This window comes from Nylanderia fulva, unplaced genomic scaffold, assembly GCF_048542155.1.
Source record: "Nylanderia fulva isolate GAGA-0341 unplaced genomic scaffold, ASM4854215v1 Scaffold13, whole genome shotgun sequence".
Classification (NCBI taxonomy): domain Eukaryota; kingdom Metazoa; phylum Arthropoda; class Insecta; order Hymenoptera; family Formicidae; genus Nylanderia; species Nylanderia fulva.
This window is the reverse complement of record NW_028189518.1, coordinates 3,878,926-3,898,799: the sequence shown is the minus strand read 5'-3', so window position 1 is coordinate 3,898,799 and position 19,874 is coordinate 3,878,926.

The window sequence follows — 19,874 nt, the reverse complement described above, 5'->3', positions numbered from 1 at the left end:
CATTGCCGCGTTATCGCTTACGATCTATATTTCATCGTGAAAAGCACAGCATCCCGGCAAAACCGCGCCACTAACGAGCTCCTAGCGGCATTAAATGGATTTAAATGAGAACACATACGGGGTGCCCCGCAAATATTTAATTTCGTAACGACAGGTATTTTCACTATCTTATAATTATTGCCGACTTTATTAAAATATCAATTTTTAGTTATAAGTCGCTGAAATTGAAAAGTTTATTAAGATTTAATTTTATAATTAAAAATTAAATTGTCACTTTTAGCTTGCATTTAAGTCAATTGTTTTTTTTTTTTTTTTTTTTAATATTAACTTGAAATTTTATTAAAACGTTTATTATATTAAATATTGGAAAATTGTTTTTCTCGAAATTTCGTCCGATGAAAAATCAACATGAAATTCAGAAATTCTCATTAAAATTAAAGAACAGATGAGAGAAAGAGAGAGAGAGATGAACAATGTAAAATCGACGTATCCATTTGTATAAATGCAATTCGCGGTTTTTTTTTTTTTTTTTAGAAAGTCGCAGACACGCCTTTACGTGATTCACGTAAATCGGGGAAAGGAAGGCGCCTTACACGACACGTGTTTTTATTTATTCGTGCGAGTATATATTCTCTCATTTACAATTGTAGTTTTCCTCTTGGCGCCGCCGCTGAGTATATACGCATAGGAGCAACACAATGACGTCGACTGTGTAATCGCGTGAACGTTAATTGTTAGCGATTACCCGCCCGCAATTAGCATTTCCTATAGGCTATTGAGCATCGATTAATGTAAATTATTAAGTGCAATTTCTCTCGTGTTTAAACGTCGAATGTTTCGAGCTACGTTAGCGCACTAGAGGGGGCCCAGATGTGCGAATGAGTGTATTTCGCACTTTTACGCGGAAGCTGTGTGTTATTCGCCGCGCGGAAATGTAAAATGTATATTACATTCTACACGGCACACGATGGAAACAAACGCCTGCGAATTGCACGTACAATGGGGAAAAAATATATTATGCGTGCTCTGCTCGGAAAAAAATTATCGCATTATATATTCGATTCGATGTATTCGATTCGTGGCCTACAAAAGATGTTTGCTCAGCGTTGTTACCAAACCATCGTATTTATTATACGGTTCGTATATTAAAAAAAAATATGAGTTTTCTCCATATAAATACAGTGAGAAAAGTCTTTGTTATACGAATCGAATCAAATGAAAAGTATAAATATATCGCAATATATGTATAATGAAGATAATAGTCGGGTTTCTTTTCGGATAATCCAACGTCGAGAGGAAGGATAATTTCCAAACAGCTGTGGAAATATGTCGGGGATGAGTCGCGTGCGAAAAAGCGAATAGGGCCCGAAGGAGGTGATTATACGGCTATATCGAGCTTCAATACACGATTATACAAATATATACAGAAGTGTATATATATATATATATATATAGAATATTTTTTAGATATGTCAGGCACTCTTTTTCGTATATGGTTTCTTGAACCAATTCGCCCCATATGCACATCGTTGACCACACACACACATGTATGTATTATATACAGACATACGAAACGAGTGAAAGGGGGCGCGAATACATACATATATATATTATGTCGCATTAGGCTCGGGGATCGCAGTCTGGGTATCGCTTACGCGTTATTATTGCAGCGATACGACACGCCATGGTGTCAACCGTGACCTCCCATGGGGACTCGGCGCGATATCATATACAATGTAGGTACCAACTGTCACACCATCGCCGAACACTGGGGATCCCATGGAAACCGGCTAGGCGTGCTTTATGGTGCGTCAAATTAAAAGATTCCCTCCTTTGCCTTCGTTCCCTAACTGCGATCTGATCCACTTGGATGCGACATGTATATATATATGTATCCCGCGTATGGAACCGCCACCTACGTAGAGATTTCTACTAGCACGCGCGTACACGCGTGCCTTTCACGGCTGGTCTGGTGTCTCATAACGTCTAATACGCAGATGCCCGATCCCGTGAGATGAGTGACTTTAATTCGGGACTAATGGCACGTTTAATGGCAACCGTGAAATCTAGGCTACGCGGCAAATTGATCGAACAATCATCGATTTTTTTCTTCACAAATATAACAGACAAATTCGACTGTAGAATGACAGCTCGTCGTGTCGATATAAATGATTTTGAAAAATAATCTTTTTATGAAGGAAATATTTAATTTTTCTCTCGAATTAATATATTAGCTTTTCGCGTGTCAAAAGATATTATAATTTAATTTCTCTCTCTCTCTGACTGTATAGACTGCGCGTACATATATATGCGAGACAAAAGTTATTTCATATAATAATTCCGCGATGTCTAACGAGAGCGAATAATTTGCAGTTTAATTTGCGATTAATGATACGTCTAATAGCAGATGCGAGTGCGGTACTGAAATTCACGGTTGTCCGCATACTTAACGACATCGTGTGCGGCTTGCGCGAAGAACTCGCACGTGAAATGTATACGGCTTTGCCAAACGTTACACATCGTGCCAGAGACGTGTCTTTCTGGCGGAAACGCTGCAAAGTGGCTAAGCTCGACTTGTGAAATACACACATCGGACGGGGCATCTCGTTATGGCAGCGGATAGAAGACTAATAGTTGAAACTATTGCGAAATTTCTTGAACGGAGGAGTTACGCTCAATAGACACGCATATAATGCTAATTCATACTTCACATTCGTCACATCTTTGTAGCAGCTAAATAATGTGATGCTCTTAACACTTTGGCGAGAATCCCGGAATGCATTAACTCTTTCCAGACTTTTGACATCTATATGAATCGTTGAATAATCTTAGGAGATTAACATTGAAAATTAAGATGCTAAATGATGTGAGTCAATTATGCGTAGTACACATCATCATTCTGATTTCTAAATTGAGTTGCATCGAAGAGTATATCTGTCAAATGTATTTTATGACTTATTTATGAGTGTTTTAATAATGTTTTTTTTTTAATTTAAGTAATCCGGGTTATTTACTCTTTTGCTCTATCGAGCGTAACTTTAAATAAGTCAAGATAAATTATACTCTGAAAAACACGAAGAGCTTTTATACGCTAAATTTATAAAGGTAATAAGAAAGCACACTTTCCGTTTGACAGCTTTCTCGATAAATTTACTTTTCCGTGCACATGCCGTAGAAAAATAAATTAGCTCTGTCATAGGTCATGATTTTTTTAAATTTCCACTTTTAACTCTCCGGGTGATTAAACCTCTCTTAAAGCACGGCCCACTTGAAATGGACCGAAAAATAAGATTTCGTTATCCCACATTTACGGCGCTCCGCCAACTTGTCGGAAAAATCCCGTCGCGTCGCGCAGTTTCGTTGGCCGTCGCGAAAAGAGTCCTCGCTACTTGTGCAAAAGCGTACCTCATAATTTTCGATTCGCTCGCGATTTCGTTCGCAATCTCCCCGCATCGCGGAGAATGGCTCGGCGTTTGAATTCTTAAAGACCGCGGCGCGGTTGGTCGCAGTTTCGCGCGAAACTTACGGCCGTGTCTCATCGCGGCTCGTTAGTAAAAATAATTTTCTTCCTCCATCGCGACGTCGCGAGATGGAGAGAAATAGAGGGGCCGGGAGATTGTACACAGATGACTCGTTGCATCCATGGCAGGGACGGATGCTGAGTTTTGGAGCAGAAGCTAATCTTTCTGCAAAGAAACTTTCGGAAGAGAATCCCAACGAGGAAATAAGCCCGCAGACCATTATCTTATTTTTCAATTCGACAATAATTTATAAAATTCGATAAAAAATAGAAAATTTGACAAATAATTTTTGCGAATATTAGAAAAAAAATCGCAGGTTTTGCATTTTAAGCGACATACAACTTTAGAAAAATAATTTTTTTTTACACAAGATTATTTCGCGATAATAATAATCGGACAATCAGAAGCTCGATCAATTTTCGCGTAGATCTGTCCCTGGCTGGATCTTTTCGGGACGTTCACTCACGACTCATATGATCGTTCGTTGCGACGTGTCTTGACGAGGAACGAGGAGAAGACGCGGCGCGCAATGTAAACGAACAAGTCTATAAGTCCGCGTCGGTTCTGCTTGGCGCGAATAAACTCGGACGTTTCTGGCACAAGATATCCTCGGCCAAGAGAGATCTTTCTCTATTTCGCTGTCTCGGAACCCAAACGCTCTTTTCACTCTCTCTCTTTCTCTCCTTCCTCCAGCCAGCGTCCTCCCCTTTTTCTCGCGCTTCTTGGACGTTCGCCTCTTCAAAGTGTCAAGTGACAAACGGTCCCGCTACCGAGTAGGCGTAGTCGTCGGGGTGGATATAATTTGTCAGGAAATCACCCAATTAGCCTCCCAGTTATGCGGCCCAACAGATTTAACCAATTAGTTTAGCTATGCGAGCCCTAATACATTTCCACGCCGGCGGCGACTACCAGCCGCAGGCGTTTCTCCCTCGGTCCGCCTGTCAACCCTCTCTCTCTCTCTCTTTTCCTCCACATCCTCTTTCTCTTCCTCCCCTTCCTTTCGGTGTTTGTTCGCTCTCTTGCTCTAATCCTTTTTTCGTTCAATCGCCGCGTTTCCGTCTCTTTTTTCCTTCCTTTCTCTCTCTTCGTTCCGTCGCTTCTCAACCGTTGGACAATATTAGGCGGTTATAGCGATCTGGATATAGTATAAAGGACTTTGTGTCGTCGTCGTCGACGATGATTGCGGCCGCGCACAAATTGCGTCTTTGCGTTTACGCGTGTTACGCATATGCCGAAGGCGCGCGCCACGCACACGTGCAACCGCGATGAGACGGAGGAGTGAGAGAGAGAAGGACGAAGGGGCTGCAGTTGACGTCTATCTCTATAGAGACTGCTCACATGCGCGATATATAGGTGGGGAAAGGGCGAGCGAGAGGGAGAGCGCGCGTAGAGTCGAGAGGTGAAGCAATTTGTCTCCCTAATGAGATGTCACCCCGTCTGTACGCGTTGAGATGCGGCCAGTAAGGTGGCGAGCGATCATCCCTGAAACCGATCGAGCAGAAATTGCCTGTTCCGCTCATTCTCCCGAACACCCTCTCTTTACGGGAATCTATATGGATATTATTATCGTTTTGACGGATCACTTAGGAATGTCCCTCGAGAGTTTAACCCGCGTCTATATATTTCTTGTGTTCCGCGAGGAACATTCTTCAAGATTTTTTTTTCTTACAAAGTGATTTCTTAAGCAAAGTTAAATTAATACGACACTCAAATATTTTATAAATCTAGTCTGACGAGTTTTTGAAATTATAAAGGAAGAAAGATTTCATTCTAATTAAGTAAGCTATATATATATATAAAGCTAATTGATATCAACGAAAGCAGAGCTTGTAAAAAGAATCAATCATGCGCGTTTCAGAGAATCCATCCATTAGAATTTGACGTAATGAGGGTGAAAAGCCATGTGTACGAGAAAATAAAAATAACGAAGGCACAATAACGTGGATAATGTGTAAAAAACAATCCCCGTATTGACTTTCTAATCAGTATGACTCGCGCGTTTCAAAACGTGTTTGCCCCGGTATAAAATATAAACCATCTATAAAATATTCAAGTAATGAGCAATGAACGAAAGAGTACAGATTGTTCGCGAGAATGAATATATAAACACATGTTGAAAAATTTACATCGACGAGCATTATTATCGCACAAAAGAACGGTGTCTGCGCGCTACGTCGCGCTTTTTATCTGCCATTGTGGCCGTAGATGGTCAATTTCCCGTTATTGCCATGTAATTATGGGGTTACGCGGCTGTAATTTTCGCGGAAAATTTCGTTTGATAAAATTTATTCCGTCGGCCTTTTCGAGGACATACGCGTAGAAACAAACTTTGGGACATGCTTTAATCGTAGGAAGAGAGATTTCGACAAGATTGATCGGGCGCAGTTACATAGTGAGGGGTCGAGAGGACTGGTCAATGGGACTGGTTCAGGTACAGGATTGCTCTGGTTTGATTCTAATTGAATCGTCCTTTGGCCTCTCTCTAAGCGATCGCAGTCCCGCTGTTGCTGACGAGAGCGAGACATTTTACCCTCCCAGGCTCTTCTATTACGCGCACCCGGTTTAGAGGTCTCCGCGAGCGCAGATGACTAGTCTTATTTTAAACGCAATCGACTCGATTTTCCCCCCGTAACGAAAAAGTAGGATTTCGCGACTACAATCGCGTTATTAACAACCGCGTCTGTAAATTGCATAGATTTCGAAATAGATTCTCAGCTCTTAGCGCCAGTTTAGGATTGCGGTTGATATTTCTAAGAAAATTATTTTGTTGCTTTTCAACATTATCAGAATTTATGATAAATGCTTTTAATATACCCCATATATTATATTTATGACAAATACTCTTTAAACATTTATATTTTATGATTTTTAAAAATTTTATATACGATTCAAACAAAACAGGCATTTGTTTTTAAAACGGACGTATACCAAATAACGCGCAAATTTTCTATAAAAAATATATATATATAATTATTTTACATGTGTATTTATTTGGAAAAAAATATGAATCTTGAAAACAACGACATAATTGTTTTATTTAATCTTGTAATGAATGGAAATATCCATTTGGGAAATGTAAATATAAAATATTGTAAACATTTTTTCAAACTTTTTGCCGCTCAAGTATTAATATTAATTTCACACATACATATATCGCATAATACATTCCTGTACAAGCGAGAAAAGAAATTTATATTGCAAATACTTCAACTGCATACCTATTTAAATAGCACTTATTTTTATTTCAGTAGCCTCAGCGGATGCTTTCTCATTCGACTGGTTAATCGGAGAGGCTTTCGACTCGTCGCACGAACCAAGTTCCCCTTATAAAAGAGTATCAGTCAGGTATTTATATTCTCGCTTGTTTCTCCGCACGTGTCGCTCACGTTCGATAGACGTAAGACGCCAATCTCTCCAAAATCTCCCCCTTTTAGACTCGAGCGCGGCGCGCACGCGTGGGTATTAAATTAATGTAGTCGACTCCGTAGCCGGCGATTAAACAAAGGGTGAAAATTGAGCACCCTCCCCCGCAGTGCCGACGGTGAACACCCAAACGGGGCGGCACGCATACAGTTCGACTGTGTTGCGTACGCACGCATATACAGATATAAACGCACACACATCTGTATATTTCGCATGCCTCGGTACGCATCCCGCGCAACACAATCGACCGTGTCTGCGTAAAACGCCGATTTGCTGCGTATACGTATACGTATAAATGTGTACGGGAGTTTCGCACACCGAAACTCATGGTGGTCTCACGCTCGAGTAACTGCCGTGTATATGTATTTGCGACCGAATACATACATATATGTAGGAGCAAGTGTGGTGTTTACGAGAAAGGAAGTCCTCTTATACAATATACGTATGTACATATACAGGGTACCTAAGCTGCGCCTGCACTGTCTTTGGTATATATAAATCCGTGATAAATCTCAGTCGGGGAATAAATTTGTCCTTTGGCAAAAATATTCGTTCGCCGATAAGATTTACCCCTTAATTTCGAGCGAGCTTGACTCGAAGAAAATTCGATGATGAATCACGCAAAGGTATTTAAAAATGAAGTAAGATGTGTCGAGACGTTGGGAAAAAAGACGTTCCGTGGGCGTCCAATCAAGTTCTTGTTAAGGGAACCTCGATTCCACGTTGATGACAGGGATCCGCAGGCGCAAGGAAACCCCGGGACACCCGGTATGCGGCGCCTCTATACCTATGTACACATCGGGCGGCCGCCGTGGGGTTGTCGGGGTGGTAACGGGCTTCGTTCGCTGAATGCGGTTTAATATTAATGGGAACTGATGATAAGCAGCGCAAACAAGCGTCGAGTCTCCCGGGAGAGATCTGCCTTCTGTTAGCCGGCGTACAGAGAGCGAGGGGGTGGCTCGACACACGCGCGACGACGCACACCGACGAGGAGAGATCCAACGCCGCGCCAACAGAGGCTACCGTCATTCGTGGTTACCGTTGCAGCGCGGAAGCCCGGGCGGCGTAGGGCGCGCAACTCCCGAAAGGGCAGAGGGAGAGAAAGGAGAGGCGCGCACACACACACATATATACATGTACACGCGCACACGAAGGCGATCGTTTACGCGCGTGTATGTACGCACACGTGCCCTGGGGTACGTGGGGTTTCCCGTAACGCGTCCGCGGTGTAATGCGTGTAAATCAGAGGGTGGGCGAAAGGATGATCGTTTGCCGCTACTTATATACATACTTTGAACACCCGACCTGGTCCCCGTCGCGGGACCGCTGCGGATTGCGCCCAACCGACCTATTCGCTACCGATACCCGCTATAAAGCGAGCGTGTTTGCTCGCCAAATTAGAAAACCATCGACGAGCGACCCGCCGAAGGGAGTGTACGCGCACGCAGGCTGGAGCTCGAGTCTCGTGGCAAGTGGTCGCAGTCAGTCCCGGACTACTGTTCTGCTTGAAATAACACGGGGGAATACACGTTGGCCGAAACGCATAAGGCGTCGACGTAGTCTCTCCCGTTAATGCAATGTTACAATTACCTTTAAACTTGGCAACGGTACTTTGTTATGCAACGCATCCCTCATTATTCTGTTCCGCGAATCAAATTTATTTTAAGATTCTTAACATTTTATATGTATATTGCACACCAAATATTCTTCGAGACAAATTTAAGAGGATTTTTCATCAAAATAATTTTTGACGTTTGTCACCACAACCTTCCTTCCTCGTAGGAGCTACCTTTCGAGATCAATTTTGCTAAATAATTTTTTGCTTTCGGGATGTAAAAAAAGAAGGTCACTTTACTCATCCCTATAAACAGCACATCGAATTTTTTATTCTACGTAAAGATGTGATAACGTAATAGAGTACTATATACAAGACCGCTGTAATCGCCAAGCCGCGAGATTACAGCGGATAATAGCGCGCGATATTCAGCGCTTCGATGCAAGTTTAAAACTCACCACAAAAGGCCGGGTTAATCGAGAGCCCGGGCTTTGTTCCACGGCATACGGAATAATGAAGGGGAACGAGGGGAAGGGGCAATATTCAAGCGAAATCGCGGGTAATAACATCAAGGATTTCGTAGCCCGGCATCCGGGGCCGCGGTGATTTGACGCGCGCGAAGCTATGAATTCTCTCGCGATTTATACGAAAAGCGTGTACTTTGAAAAACACGCGCCTGGAAAAAAACCGGTCAAAAATCGAGCAATACATAAGCTCCCGTGGAACGCCGGGTAACGCGATGGCGCGCGCGGAGGCCGTAGAGCGCGGTGCTCATATCGTATTAATAGGCAATCCGGACAGCCGAGGGGTGTCATAAACTCAACCCCCTAATACTCGCCTAAACTACCTCGGTTAAATAATGGAATCCCTATTCCCACCTCCTGCCACCGCCGCCATCCGGTTGCCTCTGCTACATTTCTCTCTCCTTGTGTTCGCCGGCTCCCAACCACGAGCACGAATCGTCTCGTCGTGCTTCTCCGCGGGATTTCGACACCGAAGATGCCCGGCGTGTGCTTGTCTGTACTCTAAACTAGGAAGCGGTAACCCGCGTAAATTAGCTATTCGCTCATTCTCTCTCTCTCTCTCTCTCTCTCTCTCTCTCTCTTTCTATCTATCTATCTATCTCGCTCAGTTAATTATAAGCGTACGCGTCATTTAAATTGCAATCGAGTATTTTGCGATAGTTCCGGGGGCGGGTGACGAGGGTGAAATAGCTCGTCCCCGTATTGTCGACGGATCAAATTACAGACAACACGTCGCACACCTCGATGCACCGCGCCGCGCGCTCCAAAAAGTGGCAATTGCGTAAATTGGCTCCGCCGTGAATCGTGTCGCGCTTAATTAATCGGCTGCGCGAGTAGGGCGAGAGGTTATCCACTTCGAGCCGCGAAGCTTAAAATTTTGTAGTGTAAATTGCTTACTTGCGAATAGCTGCGAGTTGAAAAAAAATCATCAATCATTTATGTTATTTGTCATTTTTTTTTATTTTTATAATCATTAACAGCGTATGTAAAGAGATTAGCGCGGAATGATCACTTCTCTCATCGTTAGAACATAATATTGTATAATGATTTATTTTCTCCTCGATATGATTGATTCTCTCTTTTATTTTTCCCGTTTAATTTGGTTCAGTTGATTATTAACGCTATAATTTTCCTTTCACGGCGCAGTGTCTGCTTGCCGTTAATATTGTTCGAGAAGTAGTTATTTTGAGATTGCGCTTCCAAACAGAAGTAAAAGAGGAAGAGAGAGAGAGAAAGCTCTTCTTCGCTCGTGATATTCTCATTGAGATGCGGCCAGGATTCAAAGTTTGCGTAAACGTTTAAAATAGCGTAGCGAGAAGTTTGCACTTGGGCTTATACCCAAGCACGAATTACCTTTCGCTTAAGAGCTAATTAAGAGATGGTTCCATTCGGTGACTCTCGTCGGGGAGCAACTCTAGCGGAAACAAAATTCCACCGACCTAGTAACGTGTCCTGACCCCAGGACTCGAGGATGGCGAACCCTCTGTCGTGTTCTCCGTGCTTATATATATATATATATATATATATATATATATATATATATATGTATGTATGTATGTACATACGCTATGTACAATATATACATACATGGACCAGGACCAATCTCAAGTAATCGTTACGAGGTACCGTAGACAGATACGAGTGCTTCCGCCTCGATTCCCTCTTCTTTCTCCTCGCCATCGTGTCCCTTCGTTCCCTTATCCACGATTCCAAAAAGCGTATAGTCCTCCCGGATTCCCTGGAGTCGACTTAGATATCCAGAGTAGATTCCTAAAGTGGCGGACGATCCTCGATGAACCGTGACCGTTCAGGATTCGCCAGATCCTCCTGGATTAGATAGCGAAGGAGCTCGATTTGTCCGATGTGTACGTGATGTTTCACTTGATTTAATCACCTATTCAGATACATCGTGAAAACACATTATCATGTTTTTTTTTCTTTACTCCGACGCTCTAAATATTTTTACGAACAATAATAAATCGAATAAAAAATCGAGAATCTATTTAGACTTAATTATTAAAATACATAAGTGTTGCATATTACTATTACAAAAAATGGTATGCCTTTAAATTTTCTTCAACGCTTTTTAATCTTTGCTAGGAATTAGCTTTAGCGAATGACGTATGCTCGAGAAGTTTGCTATAAAACTGTTATTAGGAAAAACGTTTTGTATAATAATAAGTACACACACGCATATAGAATTTGATATTTATATGAAATGTCATCGATGAGACCATCAGATCCAACTACTTCTCGTTTGTCTTGCTTTTACGCGCGAGCGAAGAGGCAAGATGTATCCCAAACGGTTCGCGGTGCGCGAAAGAAACGAAACGACACGGAAAAGTAGTCGGAAATCGTAAAGTGCTCGACACCTCGGTCCTCCTGGACAAATAAGAGAGCGCGCAAGAGGATGAGGCGACGACGACAAGAACGACGTATCGGAGTCGACGAGCGCTCCGAGATTCTGGTCGTCTTCTATTCAGCCCGGGAGAACAAGAGAGATGAATAGAAGCGAATCGGAGCTTGTGTTGCGTGCGCGTGTGTGTGTACGTGTAAGAGAGAGGGAGAGAGAGAAATTGAGATGGTGACACGACGATGTCGGCTGGGGACGTCAGGGGTCGAGGGTGGCAGCTAAATAATAATTCTCACTTAACTAACTCGGTTAACTAGCTTCGCCGCGGCTAATAATAAAGGAGTCGTCGTACGTCGAGCATCGCTTGACGGTGGATCGTGTCTCTGGTAGAGAGAGGGAATGAGATGACGGAGAACGAGAGAGTGTGAAGGAGAGAAGAGGATAGGATCGTTTTCATAGAAGGTAGAAAGAGAGACGACGGGTGCTCGGTCGCGAAGCGCGTCGAGGTCTGAAGTCAATTTGTCGGGGAATGCGTTGGCAACACGTGTGGCAAGACCCTCTCGTCCTTCTCCGGTTCTCGCGTGTCTCGTGATGAGTATGCCGAGAAACCCCATGAAATCTAGGCGCAAGGACCATCGAGGAGCAGCACGCCATGAAAAAGGCAGGCAATTAAGCGTCCGGCGACGAACGATCGGACCAGACTCGCAGTCTCCTGCGGAGAAAAGAGGACTCGCCTTTCGTGAGTGAGTGAAGTGGACATCCCTCTTTCGACGTTTCGAGCTTCTTTATCAAGAGATGTGTACACGTAAGTATGAGTCTGGTGAGTGAAATGGCGATAAAACTTATCGTTTCTTTCTTCACTTTTGATGAAGGAAAAAGAGTTTACAAAGAACGACTTTATTCATTTATCTTATTTTGTAGCATATTTTTATAGTATATAGAAATACGGAAAAAATTTTTCTCTTATATGAATTTTTGGCAAAGAAAAACATTGAATTTTTATTTAGTTTCAATTCTAATAATACATGAAAAAATAAAAAACGTCTCAGTCTAGAAATATTATTTCGAGGAAGAAATTAATTAGTCGGAATAGTCGGGAGAATCTCGAAGAAGCAGAAAGCTCGAAGAAGATGAGTATTCTCGAATTCGTAGAAGCTTTTCATCTTAACCACGATCTATTTGTTTCGATGGTCCTGTCTTTTTTTTTTTTTTTACAAGAAACGACACTCGCATGCATTATATAGCAGGAAATTAGGCACTCTATTTGTAAGCGTAGTTAAAAGTAAAGTACTTGAAAGAAAAAATATCCACGCAGATATTTTTGATTTATTATCTCATATTGTGTCATTTTTAGTGTTGAAGATTAATCTATATCATATTTTCTTTATAAATAATTACATATACTGTAGCAACATATTTTGTCATTTTGTGTATTCTTAAAAATTTTAAGATACATTAATGGAACATTATACAAATTTTTTCTGCTTCGACAGATTTTAAATTTGCGATATTAGCTATCAAAGGCAAACACGGATAAATATGTTTTACGAATCAGCGAGCTGTGTTTACCTCGCCATACATCTCTCATATGAAGAAATCCGGATTCACATAGATTGAAATTTTCGATCGATAGAATCTGCTGACATGCTCCGAGAACTGTAGATATTTGTTTGCATCGTTAAATATACCTTTAATATACTATTCTAGTTTGCAATTCACAATCATTATTAATTTAATACAGCATTATTACTGTTGTTCTTTTGCTCAAGATACTTGGTACATGAAAAATTTCTAAAATGATTTTTGGATCTTTTCAAGATAACATTTCGAGTTAACATAATGTATTGTACATGACATATACATATATTCCTTCTTAGTATCGAAACTTGTTCTACTTGAAACGTGAGCTACACTTCTCGTCATTCTTGACGTAACGCGATGACAGGTAAGGTGATAATTAGATGACGATACATCTTAGCGGGCTCGCACGTGACGCCTTTTCTTTTTTCCGGCGGTCCAGATTCGAGGATCCGATCAACCTTTCGGTCGACGGGGTCGCGTCCGCAGCCAGCCACTACGTAGGTATCCACTTATAAACACGACCCTACTTACTCTTTCCGTAGTCCTGGCCTCGTAGGACTCGCGTCAGAGCGGTAAAAGGGTAGATAGATACACGGCACGGTATTAGTAGGTATTAGGTGTTGGCCTGGGAACGACTGCACGTGCTGGCGAGGAATCCCATCCCTCCTGCGAGTTCGGATAATTCTTTAAGTGCTTCCTTTCCTCCCCGCTCGTGCCGCCACCCACGACTCCGTCGCTCTTACCCGGGGGCCGATCCTCGGTCCCGACCTATCCCCGGCTACCCATCAGACCGACGTGCTCGCGGTGCCACTTCAGGATCTATATACGAATCCCGCTCTCTTTTCCTCGCTTCTTTGTCATCCTCCAGTGCTGGGATACTGCCGGGTAGCTTTTAGCAATTTTCCGTATGCATCTACTAATCTCCAGTTTTACGAGGGAGAAATTGAAGGAGAGGCAGAGAGAAAGAAAGAGAGAAGTGCCTTAACGTAATGCCGTTAATCTCCTTAGCGATGCGAAAGTTAAGTGGCTTCAGATTGAATGCGCTGTAATGAGTACGAGAGTAAAATCCTTTGATATTAAGAAGGAATTATGCCATGTACAATACATTGGACGATTGGAGATGAAAAGATATATAAGAGAGTGATAGATAAAAAGGCCAACTTATCGAGCAATTATTAGGGTTGTTGTGTCAAATAAAATTTATTCCATGTATAAACTAAATATGAAACATTATGCGAAAGCTACAAACATTCTATACTCAAACTTGAGCGAAAATTACAATCGTTATAAAATAAACGTTTCAACCGCATCGCGGTCTTCCTCGCAGTATTATATTACAGTAATTATTAAAAAATACAAAATCATACAAAAATTCCACATAATATCGTAAAATTAATGTTAGTTCTTCAATAAGAGTCGAGAATTTATAAGCAATTAAAGCGTAATGATTGTAATTTTCGCTTAAGTTTGAGTATAGAACGTTTGTAGCTTTCACATAATGTTTTATGTTTAGTTTATACATGGAATAAATTTTATTTGACAGAACAATTCTAATAATTGCTCGATAAGTTGGCCTTTTTATCTATCACTAGTTGTATTTACAATATACGAGCGAAACTTTGTATTAATTGATGTACTAGATAATCTTTTTTTTTTCTATTATATTCTAATCATATTTTTTACATTAATTTTGCGCATAAATCTTCTCGTAAATGATATTTATCGATTTTCATACGATTATTAATTTTCTGATTGTAATATATTTTAGTTTGCAATTATTGTTGAAAAAAGACACGCGTGTCAATATAATTACATAATGCAAAAATATGTCATATAATTTAATAATATAAGAATCTAAGCAACTATAAACGACGCAACTCGATTTCCGCTTGAATTTTCCTGGTATTCGAGGGTGTTTTCGTTAATTTGTCGATCCCTGCACACCGCGTCGCGCGCGCGTCGCATCATAAATAGAGCATTACTACCGCAAATTTGAAACGCCGAGTTTCATAATTGCAATGATATTACCACACGCGAGGCTCATAACTTCCGCAACTAGTCGGAATCGCAGCGGCGCGGCTCGCTATGCGCGCGCTCGCGGTAAATGACACAATTATTCCTGAATGAGTACACGCGGATCGAGGGTATGTGCAGTCCCGCGAACAGGAGGAAAATTACTATGCGTACTTATACGGCAGAGATCCTCGTTCCCCACTGGATTTTCGCTCGCGCGCAATGAACAAAATAATTCCTCGCAAGTTTTACCCCCCATTTACATGCCGGAATTGTGTTCGCGCGTGTGCGCCCGATATAGTGTGCCAAGTTTGTCGGCAAGGACATCCCATTAAAAGGGGTGATGCCAGGGAAAGTCAACGAACCGTTCGAAGATGCCCGAACATCTGGATGAAATTAAGTCGAGCGGCTCTTTTCCGCAGACACGCTGTCTCCGGTACGCGCGTTTCGACAGTTTCTTTGTCCCCGTCGCTATTTATTTAAAAAACCGCGTCGGTTTCCCATTTCAACCGGAAGAGACACCGAAGGATGTCAAAAGGGATGCGAATCATTGATTAATAGTTTCTCGAAGCTGAAAAATTAGTATTGTTGGTATTAATTATTATTATTTTTTTTTAAGACAAGTGCAATTTACAATTTAATGAATATATTATACCCTTCGTCGCTATTTATTTAAAAAACCGCGTCGGTTTCCCATTTCAACCGGAAGAGACACCGAAGGATGTCAAAAGGGATGCGAATCATTGATTAATAGTTTCTCGAAGCTGAAAAATTAGTATTGTTGATATTAATTATTATTATTTTTTTTTAAGACAAGTGCAATTTACAATTTAATGAATATATTATACCCCCGTCGCTATTTATTTAAAAAACCGCGTCAGTTTCCCATTTCAACCGGAAGAGACACCGAAGGATGTCACAAAGGGATGCGATTCATTGATTAATAGTTTCTCGAAGCTAAAAAATTAGTATTGTTGATATTAATTATTATTATTTTTTAAGACAAGTGCAATTTACAATTTAATGAATATATTATACCCCCGTCGTTATTTATTTAAAAAACCACGTCGGTTTCCCATTTCAACCGGAAGAGACACCGAAGGATGTCACAAAGGGATGCGATTCATTGATTAATAGTTTCTCGAAGCTAAAAAATTAGTATTGTTGATATTAATTATTATTATTTTTTAAGACAAGTGCAATTTACAATTTAATGAATATATTATACCCCCGTCGTTATTTATTTAAAAAACCACGTCGGTTTCCCATTTCAACCGGAAGAGACACCGAAGGATGTCACAAAGGGATGCGAATCATTGATTAATAGTTTCTCGAAGCTGAAAAATTAGTATTGTTGATATTAATTATTATTATTTTTTTTTAAGACAAGTGCAATTTACAATTTAATGAATATATTATACCCCCGTTGTTATTTATTTAAAAAACCGCGTCGGTTTCCTATTTCAACCGGAAGAGACACCGAAGGATGTCAAAAGGGATGCGAATCATTGATTAATAGTTTCTCGAAGCTGAAAAATTAGTATTGTTGATATTATTTATTATTATTTTTTTTTAAGACAAATGCAATTTACAATTTAATGAATATATTATACCCTCGTCGCTTTATTTAAAAAACCGCGTCGGTTTCCCATTTCAACCGGAAGAGACACCGAAGGATGTCATAAAGGGATGCGAATCATTGATTAATAGTTTCTCGAAGCTGAAAAATTAGTATTGTTGATATTAATTATTATTTTTTTTAAGACAAGTGCAATTTACAATTTAATGAATATATTATACCGGTCGCTTTATTTAAAAAACCGCGTCGGTTTCCCATTTCAACCGGAAGAGACACCGAAGGATGTCACAAAGGGATGCGATTCATTGATTAATAGTTTCTCGAAAGCTGAAAAATTAGTATTGTTGATATTATTATTATTATTTTTTTTTTAAGACAAGGGCAATTTACAATTTCATGATAAAATAATTATACCACGGAGTCTTTGTCACCGTTTGGACAAAAAGCGATTTGACTTTTCTTATATATAGTTATTTGATTATCTATAATATTTTTTATGAATTAAATTTCCTGTTTAAAAATACATAGAATATATTTTTTTTTTCAATGCATACTAATATCACAGAAACATAAATTCGAGGGAAAAATGAGGGATTAAAAATATACAAGAAGTTCGATCTTTACATCTCAATGCGACAACAGGATAAATGGAGTGTTAGTCTGCGATTAAGAACTTGTACCACCATTGACAGACAGTTCGCAACCGTAATATAATAATAATAATCCACGACGCCACATTGATAATCCCATCGGTGTCGGATCGTTATTCGCTTCTCTAATTCACGTGAAAATTAATCGCGTATCAAAATATCATTTCGTACAATGTCTTAATAAAATCGGGATTACAAATGCGCGGCCTTTATTTTCCCGCGCGCGCAGCTCCCTCGTATAAGCTCGAGCGAAGCGACATTAAAATTCCATCGAGTTAATCCGTAGTTTTGATACTCCCGGTCCGTTGGCCCGGTCAGCGCGCGGCATTTCCAGTGACGGGATTTTTTCCGCGATTCGAACGCGCGCCCGTACAATGTAAAACAAAGAAGCGAGCCCCGAGCGCCGGACAAATACGTCGTCGTGCCTGTGCAAGGCAACGGCGGTATAACGCGAGAGCATTCGAGGGAGCTTCGACATATTCGGTGGCTTGTAAAAAAAAAAAAAAAAAAAAAAAAAAAAATGGACCGTTAACGGTACCGTAACCGAAGACAATCGTCGGGTAGGAAAGTTCGTCGTTTCGCGTCTGGGGTATTATTCCGATGGCGAACAATGCGCCGCGCGGGTGCGAAAAATAAATAAATAAAAAAAAAAAAAAAAAAAAAAGACGAAGCGTCGACCTCGCCGGCATAGAATTTATAGGTAATTATTTTTTCCGAACGTACGGGCCGTTTGTCGTCGTCGAAGATGAGACTAGAGGGTGGGTGGTGTAATAGGGGCTGCGAATGAGCCTCGTCAAGCGAGAATCCACGTCGAACGGCGACTGCCATTGGGCGTGGAAACTAAAGCCAGATCGTGTCGCGGGTGTACATTTTCTACGGGATCGTATCCACGGAGAACAGCGGAGAGACCCCACCGAGATAGAGGGTAAGAGAGAGAGAGAGAGGGGTTGAGGTAGGTATATAACGCGACAATTGCCGGATGCGACCGTTCGTACGAATTGCGCGCGAGGGGGTAACTTAGGTTAGGCAAGAGGGAGAGATGAGCACGAGGAGGGCTGGAACGCGAGCGAGGGTGAGGGATTGTATAGATACGTCCCTGCGGCGGTGGTTTGTAATATTATGATAACCCTCCCTTCTTCTCTCTCTCTCTCTCTCTCGCTTCCCTCCTACGCGTACACCAGGCGGCGGCCACCCTCTTTCAGCGGCCATGTTGCCGGGAAATATGATTATTGTTATTATTTGCACCCTCCTTCGGTCGTATCCTCCTGACTCCTCACCTCTTCGTAACTGGCTGCCTCCGTCTCTCCTTTTCCCTCTTCCTTTCTATTTCTCTCGCGCAGCAGTCGCAGTTCTCTCCTGTTTCAACCCCCTTCTCGTTACGCGAATCTCTCCCTCCGCCGCTCATCATCCCGCGCGACTCCATTCTCCCGTTCTTCGTGTGCGGAGATCTCTTTCCGCTGCCACTGGCCGACGAATTGAGAGGAAACGAACGAGAACACAGCGAGAACCACCCTGTACCAACCGAACCCTCTCTTTCTCCAGTTTCATCCCCCTTTCGTCTTTCGTCCGTGTCGTCTTTTCTGTCGTCCTTCCTGTCGTTCTCTCCATCGTTCTCTCCCTCTCTTTTGCGGTTGCCTGGAAAACTTTACAATGCGAAATGCCATCCCCCGAGTTTCTCTCTCTCTGTTTTTTCATCGCTTCTCTCGTGGTTGCGCGCGAGTCCACTTTTTTCCGTTCGTTCTCGCTTCCTCCTTCCCTCATTGCTCCTCCCCAGCTTTCCGCGCGCGGCTCATTCCAACTCGTCCCTGCGGAAACGTTTCATCGACCGAGACCGCCATTCTCGCTTCTTTTTTTCCTTCGGGCTTTTTCTCGCCTCCACCGACTCTCCTCGCGTGTCTAATATCAGGCTTATTTTTCAACGCTCGAGAATCACGCGTTAAATACTCCTCGCTTGTACGATCGATAGAAGATTAACTCGCGTGACGTTTATCGCGGAAAGAGAGAGAGAGAGAGATGAGGCCTTAAAAATGTCCCCCGTATAGTTGCACGTATTATTTGAACGTAGCGTAATTTCCAATTTTGTCTCGTTAATATTTATGTAAGAAATTAATTTTTCTCGCACAGTTACAATGAAAAATGATGACCTTTTTCGCTGAGGAAAAATCGTTCCCAAATTGATCAAAGAATCCACTTGCAATCGTTGGTTACCGGACACCCTGTGTGTCGCGGCAAAATATAGTTTTCGCTATTGTTAATCCTTTTAGAATGTAGTGTAAAGTTGAATATTTTAATTTAAAAGTGCGTGTTCCTCATAGTGATGATGCTGCGAGCATGTGCGAGCTAATTATCCCACAGTTGAAAAATAAATACGCGTAAATAAATAAATACGAGTTTTCCAGTTGCGCCAGAAATTTAAACACATTTGAATTTTCAACGCACATTTAGTGTTAAATGTAACCATCTAATTCTCATTACGTCGTTCTATTTCATCCGTTTACATCGTACGCGATTTTCATATACGCGTGATAGGCAAAATTCGGAAAACCCGACGATAATTTAATGCTTAAACGTGGAAAGAGAGATGGGTAATTTTCAGGAGGAATTAGAGAATCATTAACAAGAAATGCATAATTCGCGCAACTTCTCGATGTAGTTAACCACTTTGTGTGGTTTTC